The sequence below is a fragment of the Myxocyprinus asiaticus genome, chromosome 33, assembly GCF_019703515.2.
Source record: "Myxocyprinus asiaticus isolate MX2 ecotype Aquarium Trade chromosome 33, UBuf_Myxa_2, whole genome shotgun sequence".
Classification (NCBI taxonomy): Eukaryota; Metazoa; Chordata; class Actinopteri; order Cypriniformes; family Catostomidae; genus Myxocyprinus; species Myxocyprinus asiaticus.
In genome coordinates this window covers 15,972,039-15,987,190 of record NC_059376.1, presented here as the reverse complement: position 1 = coordinate 15,987,190, position 15,152 = coordinate 15,972,039, and the positions used below count along the sequence as shown (strand labels likewise).

At 36.0% G+C, this 15,152-nt stretch overlaps 2 pseudogenes; one reads left to right on the top strand and one right to left on the bottom strand.

The window, feature by feature from the left end:
• LOC127424593 (glycerol-3-phosphate acyltransferase 2, mitochondrial-like) overlaps window positions 1-7,433 on the top strand; it is a 50,131-nt pseudogene extending 42,698 nt beyond the window's left edge.
• A 2,517-nt stretch (window positions 7,434-9,950) lies between these two features.
• Window positions 9,951-15,152, bottom strand: LOC127424645 (fumarylacetoacetate hydrolase domain-containing protein 2-like; annotated as a pseudogene).

The window sequence follows — 15,152 nt, the reverse complement described above, 5'->3', positions numbered from 1 at the left end:
CAGAAAAAAAAAAAAAAGGTTAGAGTGGGCAAAGAAACACAGACATTGGACAACAGATAATTGGAAAAGAGTGTTATGGATCTTAACCCCACTGAGCTTTTGTGGGATCAGCTAGACTGTAAGGTGCGTGAGAAGTGCCCGACAGGACAGCCACATCTATGGCAAGTGCTACAGGAAGCGTGGGGTGAAAGTATCTGGACAAACTGACAGCTAGAATGCCAAGAATCTGCAAAGCTGTCATTGCTGCACGTGAAGGATTTTTTGATGAGAACTCTTTGAAGTAGTTTAAGTAGATTTTTTTCAAATTGTAATAGAAATTTTTCACATTATTAATGTCCTGACTATACATTGTGATCAGTTGAATGCCACTTTGGTGACTAAAAGTACCAATTTCTTTCCATAAGAGCAAAACCTGTACATTATTCCAAACTTTTGGCGCCTGTGTATGTATGTATGTATGTGTGTATATATATATATATATATATATATATGTATACACAGTTGAAGTCAGTTTATATACACTTAGGTTGAAGTCATTAAAACAAATTTTTTAACCATTCCACAGATTTCATATTAGCAAACTATAGTTTTGGCAAGTCGTATAGGACATCTACTTGCATGACACGAGTACTTTTTCCAACAATTGTTTATAGATAGTCAATTAAAAGTGAAACAATCTATGTAAACTTCTGACTTCAACTGTATATATATATATATACAGTTGAAGTCAGAAGTTTGCATACACCTTAGCCAAATACATTGAAAGTAATTTTTTCACTATTCTTGACATTTAATCGTAACCTCTGCATGTTTTGGCGGCACGCAGAGGACCAACAGCATATTAGGCAGGTGGTCATAATGTTTTGGTAGTTTAGGGAGAGTGTAGGGAGACTGACTTGATTGCATTATACACAGTGCGTCTTGTAAGTGGGCAGTCTCTGCTGAGTTGGTTTTCCCTTCAGGATTATGGGTAATTCCACTCCACGATTTGTTAAACTTTTTATTGAATTACAGTGGACTGATGGATTCAACAGATGCGTATACCAGCGATTAACAAACTCTGAGCTCATGGTTGGTCTGTCTTTAAAGGTTTATTAGTTATTGTTAGAAATTGATTCCCCTATGGAGAAAATGAATGGATTTTTACTTCTGGAACACAACTGTTTCTGCAATACCAATGACATGAATGGGCCATCACAGAGCACAGGCTGATTGTTTGAAGCCAGACAGACTAATGATCATAAATGCAAAGGGTTGGATAGAGGTCATAAACCATCCATAAAATATTTGTTTATTTACATAACAGTGATATCACTTATAACATGATAGATTATCATCATATATTATAATATGATAATATGAAACTGAAATCATTTGCACAGTAATTACTTTCAGTGGACTGTAGGCCTAAAGTGTCATTAAAATGTATTTGTATTGTCAAATTATGGTAAATTGATAATCAAATGATATTTGCCAATGCAGGAAGGCAGATCTCCAGGAGCAGCATTGAGCCCCCCGATCTAGAGACTAGGGTGGCCTATGTTTGCTATCATGAAATTGTATTATAGCATATGATGTAATACAGTATAATTACAGCAAATGAGACACACACAAACTGCTGAAAAGAAATGAATTGTACACAATATTTACTCTAAATTATTTACTTAAATTTATTGTACAGATAATATGCATTATATATGTTGGTCTATCACTAGTCTTTATAAAAGATTAAAAGACAAGATGGACAAAAATGCATTTAGTTTTATTTTTATTTTTTTACACCTATTGCCCAGAGATTCAGCAGGCCCTCAGTCTGAATCTAATAGAGGAAAATGGGTTGTCATCACTGGCGCCCTGACTGTCCCTGCCATTTGTGTTTAAGTGTTTCCATAGTTTTCAGCCTACTGAGTTTGAACACCCAACACCTACAGAAGTGAAAGTTGGCTGATTTTTTTTTTTCATCAGTTTCTGTGATGGTGTTCAGAGCCAGCTATTTTTTTTTTTTTTTTCTCTGTGGTTAAAGGTAATTTCAGTCTCAAAGTGATTATTTGCCACTTGTCTGTGCTTGTCTGTAGAGAAGTGTACTTGTTTGTGTGTTTAGGTTCAAAGGGATACACCAGTGTGTGACTTCATGAAGAGGTAAGGTGTGTTCATCATGGGCTACTTCAGACAATCCTGACCAGCGCAGCGATTCAGACTGTGAGGAACCAGATATGCGCTCTTTTAAGGTACATCCACTCTTTAGGTAGCTTTTGCAATAATGTGACATTACATAGAGACAAGGGGCTGTCAAGCTCCAAAAACAACAAAAACACCAGAATAGTTTCAAAAGTAGTCCATTCGACTCGTTGCGCTATATTCCGCTTCTGAAGCTATTCAAAAGCTTTGTGTGTGGAACAGGCCAAAATTTAAGGATCAGTTCACTGTTGTTCTTCATCTTTGCCCAAGCTTTGTTTGAGTAAATGATGACAGAACTTTCATTTTTGGGTTAATTAATCCTTAAATTAAATATGGAAAATTAGTGTAAATGACTGTCAACATGCCTGAGCATTAAGTTTAAATATTCAGAGGTTTTTGGATTTGAATATAATTTGATTTATAATAATGTATATTCGGATTGAAAGTACACACGTAATGACTGGACACACTATTAAAGGATCCAGTTTTCCAATAAGATGAAAACCCCTCACAAACATAAACACACACCTCATTTATCATTCACACACACCAAAGCAGACAAAAACAGCTTTAAAATGAAGACAGAGTTCAAAGATGCTGCTCTTGAAGTCTGGCGCAGTCTGCTGCTTGACATTTTTCAGTATCTGCGCAATGAATCCACCACAAAGAGAAAACAGTAGAAGGGAAAGTCAATAGCATGTGCTTGGAGGCTGACGTATGTGAAACTGGGGTGAATTGGTGTCTTCTGTCACATCAGAACCTTAACTGATCATTTCTACAACTGAAAGTGCCTGGCTTAGAAGCTTGTTTTTGTTTGTGAGTTTTCTTGTTTTTGTTTAAACTTATTGAACTGTTGGGCTCATTTGATTTTAATTTTAGAGTTTTTGAATGTTGATTCTTTTCTTTTAGCTATTGTCTTGGGGGGGCAAAAATGCTTACTTTAAAGGAATAGTTTACCCAAAAATTATAATTCTCTCATCATTTTCTCACACTAATGCTGTGTCAAACTCGTATGACCACAAATAAATATATTTTCAGATATGTACAGTATGTTGTGTTTATATCCATACAATCTAAGTCAATAGAGTCCAAAACCTTTAAGCACCAAAAAGGAAATTAAGTAAAGGGATAAACAACCAGCTAACTGTACAATATCCCGCTTATAACATGGCTACTAACCAAATAAATAAATGTACATAAAATATTAATTTGCATTGAAATTATGTAATTTTGTGACAAGAAAGAAATCACTGAACAGCTGAAATCCACCTCCGATTTGCGTTGGAGTTCTGTTGGTGTTTATTTTGTAATTAATGAGCATCTGACTCTTCATTATAAATCTTATTACAAACAAATAAATGAACATTGATTTGAGCTGAAATTATTTTATTAGCTTACTTGTAGAGAACACACAGTGATCCAAGAAGCAGGAAAGGGATGACTCGCTATAACTGGATGAGTGGTCTGAAACATTTACATTTATGCATTTTGGCAGACGCTTTTATCCAAAGCAATTTACAGTGCCCTTATTACAGGGACAATCCCCCTGGAGCAACCTGGAGTTAAGTGCCTTGCTCAAGGACACAATGGTGGTGGCTGTGGGGATTGAACCAACAACCTTTTGCTTACCAGTTCAGTGCTTTAGTCCACTATGCCACCACCACTCACATACATAAAGGTGTGGTTGTTACTGAGCAAAATCAGACCGCTGGATGGCACCATTGACCGAGTATTCCAGAGAGCCATGTAAGAAGGAAGCATAACAGTAATCCATACGATTTGAGTGGTTTAATCCGTGTCTTCTGAAGCAATACAAACGATGACAGTAGACCAAGATGCAACTCTTGACATCTGTGGTCTCTTTGGCGCATTCATGAGAGAAGCTTGATTATACTGCCTTTGCGCTTGATGTCAAGCGTGAGGTGGTGTAATGTAATAACAAGATTTTTCTGAAGAAAATGTTAGTGGAAGTTGCCAGGGTTATGCTATGCTATTGTTCTTGATGGTTGCTAGGTTGTTGCTTACTGGCCCAAGTCAACAGAGCCCACCCCCAAGTCCCTATCCCTGCATCCAAATTTGCATACTTCCCTACTGTACAGTATGCCAAAGTCAAGTATGTCAAACTGGTATATGGCTCGGGTAACTCCTTTAATATAAGTCTATGGTATTTTTTCGTCTGTTTTGTTACTTGCCAGAAAAATATAAGCTTGAAAATTAATATCACTCTAAAAATGTAATATAACTCTTTTCAACTCTACTCGATCCACTCGATTTAGATCATTCATGTCCGTAGCACAAATGGTGCAGGACAACTTTTGTGCCCAAATTCAATACTTGGGTTTAGAGGTTTGTTGAAATCCCTAAACCCAGCCTGATCTCATAAAAATGATGCAACTATGGTGACATTTTTGCACAATTACTGTACATCATGTAGTTCATTACCTGTATTGCACCAGTTCTGAGGTAAAATGTCCACTGAGTGGAACTAAAAATGAGTAAAATTTTCCACCGAACAAACAAGGTTTTTAAGGTGAATGCTCTGTTTCAAAAATTTCAAATGAACAAAACTGACCTCCCTTTATCCCTTACCTAAACTTTAAACCTAAACCTAATCGATGGTGTCAGACAAAGCAAATGTGAGAAAAAACGCATTTGCAGAAGCAAACACATCATTTTGTGGTGCTTCCATTGCACTTTTGGCTCATGCATTGACTTGTGTGCTCTTCAGGACTCATACCTCAGTCATTTGCATCACAAGTGCAATGCTGTAATAGTTGAGCAACTGTGCAATTTGATCAGTCTCGAACAAGCTTGTAAATATAGTTGGTTATGGAATGCAAACGTTAATATCTATTGCCTTATAAGTCGTGCTATTGTAAAAGTTTTTGATATCTAAAGATAGCATTGTGTGTTTAATAAGTGTTTATGAACTGATAATCTGCCCCTCTACTTGTGATTTTTGTGAAAGTGAATAGAGCTGTTGTTTTAGCACCTATTGGTGTTTGTTCCACCAGGAATGTGCCCTGATACGTACAACGAGACACGTAAAAATCATTTTGCAAGAATTTAGGTATAGTAACATGATTCTATAAGACCATGTTGCCTTACTCGAAGTATGAGCAATAGTAATAGTGATGCTCTACAAGGATATCAGGAAATATCAGGACACGGGGCAGGTTTACTTACTGTCCTCTACCCTTCTGCCCTCCTTTCTCTCTTTGCTTTCTAGTTGAGTCAGCCATCTCAGTGCCCAGAACTGCTGTTTTTCTCTGTAGTTTATTGAGTGTCCAACTGTGAGCTCTGTGCTGGGCTTTTGAAAGCCTTCATTACATCCCCTTACCTATCACAGGTTAGTACACACCCACACAAACTCTTGACCTCTCTCCAAACAATGCCGTTGCAATATGTGATGGGTTAGTGTGCCTTTGCAGCATAACTCACTATTTACGCTGAGTGTGTTAAGTGTATTTAAACACAATTTTTTTTTTTTTATCTCAGAGACAGATTGCATGAGACAGCTACATGCACACTTGAAGAACCGAGCTCAGCTGGACAAAGTGCATCACGGTAGGAGACACAAACTCACGTTTTCTTCTCTACGCACTACCATGAAGCTAAAAGATTAGAGTTCTCAGTGCAACCTTTTTAGATATAACTTTGGTTGTCAAAGCAGTTTTGAGCTTCTCGATGTTTGATAGAGCATAAATAAACTGGTTTTAACCTTTAAACATGGCCTACGTACTGTAGATATTGATAGCTTCACCTCAACATCTGACAGCTGCTTATGCATTTTCTTTAATGTATTATTAATCCAGCAGTTGTTTTTTTTAACCGACTATCATTGCTGTGTGTTTCTGAATAATATAGCTCTGCTATAAGTCTGTAGCCTTGATGTTTTATTAGTTTAAGGTTTAATGCTCTGCAGATCTCATTGTGCTCAAGGATTATTAAATAATACTTCAAGACAAAAGCACTCCTAAGCAGAGCTATATATCTGATGTCATTGTGTGAATGTTCTTTAGAGTGCTCATCTATTGACTTGGTGAGAATGGCGCTTCGTACTTTCATTGATCTCGGGGTAAGCAAATCCCAGCTAACATGCCCTATACATCCTGATTTACTATATTTACACTCAGTGGCCTTTCTACCAGCCCATTGCACATACCTACAGAAAGCTGTACTAAAACTGCAAGCAGGTGGTATTATAAAAGATGATAAATTTGGCTCTGGTGCTAAAGATTGAGTCTCTTTGTTTCTTTACTTTAGGTGTTGATTGGCCTTTGGGTATTAAACATTGCGTCTGTGTTTCTTTACTCCAGGTGTTGAATGAGGACAGGCAGAGTGAAGTTGTGTATCTAGACATCAGTCCTCTATTCTCTCATGGTGGGAACAAAGAGAAACTGCTGCAGTTTTTCTCACAGTTCATGTGTAACTGAAAGAGAAAAGTAAAACAAGTGAAGAGAGAAGTATGTCTCAGCTGACAATGATAACAGCACAACCAGAGGCACTTCTCAACTTTCTGTTCAGTTCTTGAGTGTTGTATGAATCATTCATTTCCTACAGATTTAAATACATTTGTGTTTATGCTTTGTCCGGTACACTTGGTTTCTGCAGTGTGCATGATATTTAGGTTGCCTTTTGAAGTTAATTGTTCATAATAGCCCAGAATTAGTTGAGTAATGGGTTGAATAATGACTATTTAAAAAGGGATATGTTAGATAATGTTTTCTGTTAATGAAGAGCAGATAGAGTGGGAAGGAACTGCATTAAGTAAAAAAAAAAAAAAAAATGTGTTCTTTAGTTTGATTGAAATGGGTTGATTTAGTATAATTGGTTTTTGTTTAACTGAAATGTATACAGTGTGTAATTGGCTCGGTTCAGTGCATATGTTTCTTATAATTGACCAGGTTGCAGTGTTTCTGTCATGGTTTGATTTATAGATTTACTATGCAGTGGTGCAAATGAGTCCTCATATGCTTACTTAAACGGTACACATTGTCTTCATAACGTTACCTCAAACATTAAGATGAATTATTACATATATTTTCTTTCTATGCATGTTTCTGCTTCCTCAAGCACAAATACACACACACACACAAATACTATTAATTTAAAGGAATAGTTCATCTCAAAATTAACATTATGCCAACATTTACTCAACCTTGTGTTGTTCAAACCTGTATTTTTGTAACTTTTTTTCTTCCACAAATGTATGGAAAACGATGCAGTAAAAGTGAATGGTGACTGAGGCTAACATCCTTTGTGCTCCATGAAAGAAAGTAAGTCACATGCATTTGGATGAGGGAGAGAAAATGAAGTAAATTTGGGTGAACTATCCTTTAAGTCCTATTCCAGTGGGCTTGAAGCTGTAAATGTAATTAAAATGAGTTTTTAGGTGGTTTAGAATTCATTAAATGAACTATTGATGGCAATAATTGTGATGGATGCTACAGACACAGCAGTTTGAGGAGCTACTGAACTATTATTCACTGGAAATGACTTCAGCTCTATATATACCCATCACATGACAGTCTCATATATAAACAGCCGTCCTTGCAACATGATAACAGTTCTACATGTACATTTACACAGGCAGATCATTCTTGTGTGTTTTAATACTGAGTAACACAAATGAGGGGCCTTGGACATCTGAAACAGACTAACAGCTGGTGCTTGTAACACAGAAGTGCTGAATAAGCTCTCTGGAGAGAATCGACCCATAGACTCGCCACACACACAGCTATCAATAACTCCGAGAATGCATAGATGCCTTTAGTTGAAAGTGAAGGGGTAGAGAGCAGGACAGAGGAATGGGAAAAGAATAGGTTGATTAACAAGTGACAAGAAGCTTGGACAGTAATAGTACTACTATCCACTGCTGTCAACATCACTTTTCCCCTAAGAACAAAAGTGTAATGTCTCAGTTGAATTCAGTACTTTAAGTAATAAGTGTCATTTCTACTTTGGATAAATTGGTTTTAAAGGAATAGTTCACCCAAAAATGAAATTAATTTACTCCTCATTACCTCATTTCGAAACTCGTATGACTTTCTTCTAGCAGAATGTCCAAGCTGCACTTTTACAAACAAAGTTCATCTAAAAGCTAATCTTAAACAAGATCTTTAGTGAATAAAGACTTTAAAAGGTCTGTTTCTCACACAAAGCTATCACAGGACTTCAGAAGGTTTAGGAATAGGGTTGCACACTTAATCAAAATAAAATTGAAATCCCGATATAACCTTGTGCGATTACCGCAAAGGGTTGCGATTTAATTAAATATTCTTCTCGCTCTGCTCTGTCCTGTATTTGTGTTAGTGCATTATTACAGTGTTTTCAGAGCAGTCATGTGCTTCACAACTCCATCTCGTGCTCAGAGTAGCAGATTTGTTCTGCGTTCGGTTCTGTTCGGTTTCGTGTGCTGATTCACTTTAATTTCACTTTTGCTTAATTTCAGATATGTTTGGCTGCTACCAGTTAATAAACAAATACAAATAATACACTCCAGGCACTGGGTATTTGTGGACAGAGAGGTTATAGTTAGGAGCACGTGATGCAACTGTGTGAACTCAGTTACACTAAAATTCTCCATGCAGATATCGCCAAATTAAAAGCTTAACGATTCAGAACTCTTTGGTTTAACTGAACTACATAGCAATGCACCATGAGAGTTAAGATTTTATCATAGAATTATTACTATTAAATAATAATCATCATCAATATAATATTACAATAACATAATATTCATGTTGACTGGCTTCCAAATATAATGATGATGAATAGTGGGCTAAGAGACTATCATAAAGTGGACAAAAGCAGATATACAGTAAACATAAAGACAGATTTTTTTTCCTCTTTGTTTCATTGTTTTTGTGGCTGAAGTACAAAAAGGTTCTTTTTATTGGCAGCAGAACATGGGCAAAACATAACCAAATTTTGGTCAAAAGTAGTTACAAACAATCTTTTTTTATTATTATTATTATTATCATATCACAGTTCAAATTGCAATATCTTTAAAAAAAAAAAAAAAAGAAAAAGAAATTGCTCAAATCGTGTAGCCCTAGTTTAGAATATAGTGGAAAAATCTACAGCTGACTACTTTAGGGTGCATTTTTGTTTCTTTTGGGGCTTAACAACCACTGGTCCACATCCACTCTCATTGTACAGAAGAGAGCAACTCAGACATTCTGATAAAAGTCTCCTTTAGTGTTCCACGGACTAAATAAAGTCATGCTGATTTGGAACACCATGAGGGTGAGTAAATTATGACAATGTTAATTTTTTGGGGTGAACTAACCTGTAAACATAGGGTCAAATACTGGATTACATTTGGTCTAAGATTAAATATCTGGTTTAAGAATATTGAAAGTGTAATTTTATACAAAACTAAACACTTCTGTGTCTGGGAAACAAGAATACTATCTCAACCTAAGAACCTAAGGTAAAGATAGAATAGCGATATAGCTACTGTATACAGGTAAATAATGCCATCTACTGGAGGCTTGATTTACATTCTGTTCCTGTGTGAGAAGAAAACTAGTAAAAACAAGCTTTACATTTACAAGAAATTTAACACGGATTTTTGTGCCAGATTCTGAAAAAAATCTAGATGTTCTTGTTTTAGTATCGGTAGCATCCTGTATTTTACTTTTGCAGCTAATTTTTTTAAATGCACACAGTGTATTTCCATCATATTCACAATTAAAAAAATAAAAATTACAGATATTGTTTATGGCACTTGGGTCAATGTTGAGCATTTATCTTGGGAGATATTCCTACACTACTGTGTTCCTTATGGATCCAATTTGATCAGTCTGAGACTCCACAATATCTCTACTCTGAAACATAAAAAAAAATACTTATAGCATACTAGCCTTCATTAAATATCAAAAGAATACATACAATTAATGTTTCAAACAGTTTCCCACATCTTTTGATTAAATAATTTTTCCATGACTTTTTTAGCCGCTTGTACCAAATAACGATTTTTATGAATATTTTTTTTTAAAGATTGTACTCAAAAAGAGTCATTTATAGCTGATTTAATATTTTAGAGCTGAGCATAACAAGAAAACCTTTCCATGACTTTTGAGATTCTATTAATTTCCATGATTGTGGGAACCTCGTTCAAAAAGTACTTGGTACACTTGAAGAGGTTGCTGTATTTTTTAATACTCAATTCTTGTGACATCATATACCTGATTTAAATGATAGAAAAATGTCTATTTTAAATAGAAAAAAAAAATTATATTTGCTTAGACACAGAAATAATATACTGTATATGCTATACATAAATATATGCATATTTGCATCTCAGCATATTAACTTCTCAGACAATGGAAACCGATAGTGCTTTTACCCAGTGGAACATTTTTGCTTGCAAACCTCAATGGACCAGACCAATTTTAATGTGTCAACACATTTTTAGACCAATCGTGTCTAATAATGCAACAGTTTTCAAAAGGAATTAACACTTCTGAGTTGTGAACATTGCATTTAAAATCATACATAAGTAGTTAAAGTATATTTTAACAAGCAAATATTTGGTGTAAATGATGTGTGGCATGGTGGCTGCTTTCTTCTTGGGCACATCTGCTGCACACTGAATGAATGTCAGTTATTGCATAAATGAAGGATGAAGTTATCCTTGTCTAATTGGAAAAGTGTTTTTATTATTGTTATTAATGAAGCCAATAATGTAGGTTCTAGAAAGTAGAGTTAAAGCAATTGAGAAAAAATGCAGAACAACAGCTCTAAGTATAAAAGCAATTAAAATAAGCAGATTTTTTTTTAACTTTCAACAAAGTAGTCACTGTTAATTGCACTATGACTGTCTCTGACATTTTTTTTAGGTCTTACATACAAATCATACAAAGACTTTGCATTTATAGTTTGCCACCCGGTTTGTTTATAGCTCTACTATATCGTATTGAATTGCCCAGAGTTAGAAAAATGTGGATAGATGGCACTATTAAGAATTTTGGTGTGATTAAAACTACAGAATACTGCCAGATCCTGGAATGAGCATTAAGGCTTAAAATAGTTTGATGAAAACAAATTGCTGAAATAGATGGAGAACAATACAGCAGTGATTGCATCTTTGCACAGCCTATTTTCTTTCAAATCCTCAGTTTTGCTTAAAAACTTGCATTACGTCAGCATCAATAAGACCATTCCAGCTGGTCTTTTTTATATGTTGTTCAGGATTACAGCTATTGTCATTGTATCATCAGTCACACTGCTCTGACTGTTTGAACAGAAGGGAATCAGTGGCACGAAAGCCACACGTTACTCGTGCAGCAAAACAAAGATTTCAGGAAAGGGTGTTGACAGCTTGCCAGGTGCAATGATTGTAGAGTGTGACGTCAGCCCAGTAACGTTGAAATATATATCACATTTTCCTAAAGAATAGCTCACCTTTAGAAACACAGGTGGATTTCTGAACACCCCCACACCTGGAGGTGTTCCAGTCAAAAACACATCATCAGGACAAAGAGTTACAAACCTGCGGGAAAAACAGGATGAAGTCGAAAAGCAATAATAAAGTAACTCTTAAAGGGATAGTTCACCCAAAAATGAAAATTCTCTCATTATTTACTCACCCTCATGATATCCCAGGTGTGTATGACTTTCTTTCTTCTCCAGAACACATTTGAAGAAAAATAGAAAAATGTTTTAGCTCAGTAGGTCCTTAAAATTCAAGTAAATGGAGATTTCTATTTTGAAGCTCCAAAAATCACAGACAGCAGAAATGTCATCTATACGACTCCAGCAGTTAAATTAATGTTTTCTAAAGCAACACGATCGCTTTTGGTGCAAAAAAGATAAATATTTAAGTACTTTTTTTAACTCTTAATCTGTTTCCGGTCTGAAGTGGTACGCGCATTTGTCGTAATCACATTGGCATTTGAAACACTCAAGAGAACTGACGCATGTGAGTCACAGCTGGAAGAGCAGTGCTGTTTACAAGTGAGAAGGAGGAACGCTGTACAGTAGCTTTGTTGGTTTGGATTTAGATCTGTTTTTATCTGTTTCTTTAATCACAATGGTGTGTTTGTGTACTCATCCTGGATGTCTCAACCGAGTGGAGAACGTGAGATTAGGTTTGTATCATGGCAACGCGAATACGTCACACGAGAGACCGCTTGGACTCCACCCTCTTGTTAAGCATACCGGAAGCATGATTTAGAGTTAAAAAGTGATCGTATCGAGTTGTATCGATGACAATTCTGCTGACTGTCTGTGATTTTTGGAGCTTCAAAAATCAGATCACCATTCACTTGCATTTTAAGGACCTACTGAACTGAGATATTTTTCTATTTATTTTTTTCAAATGTGTTCTGGTGAAGAAAGAAAGTCATACACACTGGGATATCATGAGGGTGAGTAAATGATGAGAATTTTCGTTTTTGGGTGAACTATCCCTTTAAGAGCTGCAACCAAATGAATAGTCATTTTGTATTACAATATTGAGCATTGTAATGATGTCATGCCCGACTGAATTACAAATTATGTACTATAAAAATATTCAGTGTGAGACAGATTAATCCTGTCACAAAGAATACATTTAACCCAGGACAGCCCACAAAACAACATGCTGCAAACAGTATCACACATTATGACAAGAAATGAACATTTCATACAAGTTTATAGGCCTACATATTTCATGCAATGCATTTCTCTGCTTTCATTAAAATATATACAAGCCAACAACAAATGTTTAGTCACTACTAAAATGTCTTTTGATGGTTTTGAACACATACTATTAGAATATTAAAACCAAAATTATTTGCTTACTGTGAGACCCAAGCCACTAGTTTATCTGTCTGGAAGAACATTTGATTGGTGTTACTGTCCTGAATAACTGCCCCATTCACCAGGCAACGGGTTCCCAGATTATGAACGTCTGCTTGATCAAAAATTACACTAGACATTACTGATTACATATTGAACATGATTTGTATACTTCAGAAGGGGTTTTCCTCTTAAAGTGAGTCCTGCTGTCCTGCACAAGATCACCTTCATTGACACTTTTAACTTTTTATATGGTTAACTTTTAAATACCATTCAGTGCTGCAGTGGTAACAAGCGCTGGCCCGAGAGGTCAGAACGAGTCGAACGTTTTTCCCAGCAGCCACTGCTTTGCATTGCGTTTCATCTGCCAGTCATGAGTGCTGACATCATTAGCTACAGTGAATCCTGCAACATAGGAAAGAGAAAATGATTAACTTATGTGACATTCTTTTCGCAGAGGACTGTCCAACTGCCAGGAGGCTGAATAATAAATTCTGAATGTTAGCATAAAGACATCTCTTCATTAAATTTACGACTTGTTATATTGCATTTTTACTACTCACATTAATCTAGGCAATGCCATAGGCTCTCAGACAAACTGTAGCAAATCATGTTTATTTTATTTGCATTGTTTGGAATATGTCAAATAACCTCACCAATCACATACTTATTTAATTAATATGTGACCACCTATGGCAGACAGTTTCATACCTTAAAAGAATATTGCGGGTTTAGTACAAATTAAGCTCAATCAACAGCATTTGTGGCATAATGTTGATTATCACAAAAAATTATTTTGACTTGTCCCTCTTTTTCAAAAATGAGAAAAATCTGGGTTCCAGTGAGGCACTTACAATGGAAGTGAATGGGGCCAATCCGTAAACGTTAAAATACTCACTGTTTCAAAAGTTTAGCCACAAGATGTAAACAATATGCATGTTAGCATGATTTAAGTGGGATAAGATCGCTTACTTATTGTGTAAAGTTATGTCTAATTTTACAACTTCGTTGCAATGACGACGTTACACTGTAAACTCTAACACAACAGTAAAAACGATTTACAGCTCAAATAATACACAAGTTTTAAAAGAAGAATTCATGTAAGTGCTTTTATAAAATTATAAGCTCCACATTTCCGCCTTTATACTCTATTTAAACCCTTGATTTTTGCTACTTTTAAAGAAAAGTTGACATAATTGATTTTGTGATAATCAAAATTATGCCACAAATGCTGTTGATTGAGTTTAACTTGTATTGAACCCGGAATATTCCTTTAACATAAATATTGTTTGAAACCATAACATACAGAGCTCACCTTACTCTCTGCTGGTAGAATGATATATTCGCAAGGGCCAGTAATGGTTGAAGGGAACTTGCTGAAAATAATGGGCTCCTCACGAATTGGGGCACTCTGCTCTAGGCAGTGGTATCTATAATTCATACCAACACACACCACCTTTTCTGTGCCAGTGACTGGAGAGAGCAGCCTGATATCTGACCGCAGCACAACACACTGACCACTGGACAGAGCCCTAAGAAAGAGGCAATGTACAATGCCTTTATGTCAGTGCTGACTTTAATTTCCGTTCCTCACACAAAGTTATCATATGGCTTCAGAAGACTTGGAATATAGTACATAAATCATATGGACTTCATTTATGATACCTTTGTGGTGCTTTTTTGTAATTTCATGGAAAAGAGTGGCCAGGATATTCTTCAAAAATTCACTTTTTGTATTCCACAGATGGTTGAAAGTCATACATGTATTGAACGTAATGAGGGTGAGTAAATAATAGCAAATTTTTCATTTCAGGGCAAACTATTCCTTTAACATTGCCCGAAATTAAACAATCTATTCACTTGCGCTATCTATTATTTGGCATGTGATTGTAAAGTGTGTGTTCTCTCACATATTTTTCCAGTTTTTGTGGTTTGTTACAGTGGTCATTCTTATACCTCTGAGCACAGTCCATTCCCTTCTGTCCCATCTCTAGAAACTCTCTCATGGTGGAAGGCATGGAGGGGTCGAAAGCTTTCAGATCAATGACCCCCTGAACTTCTGCCTGCTCCACCCTGACTCTGACCCTCTTCTCATCTCTTCCATGGCAGAACTGGACTAGTCTCATAGCGGCTGAGCTTGCGGTGCCTCTGATTGTGCCTGCAGAGAATATGGCATTGAGTGG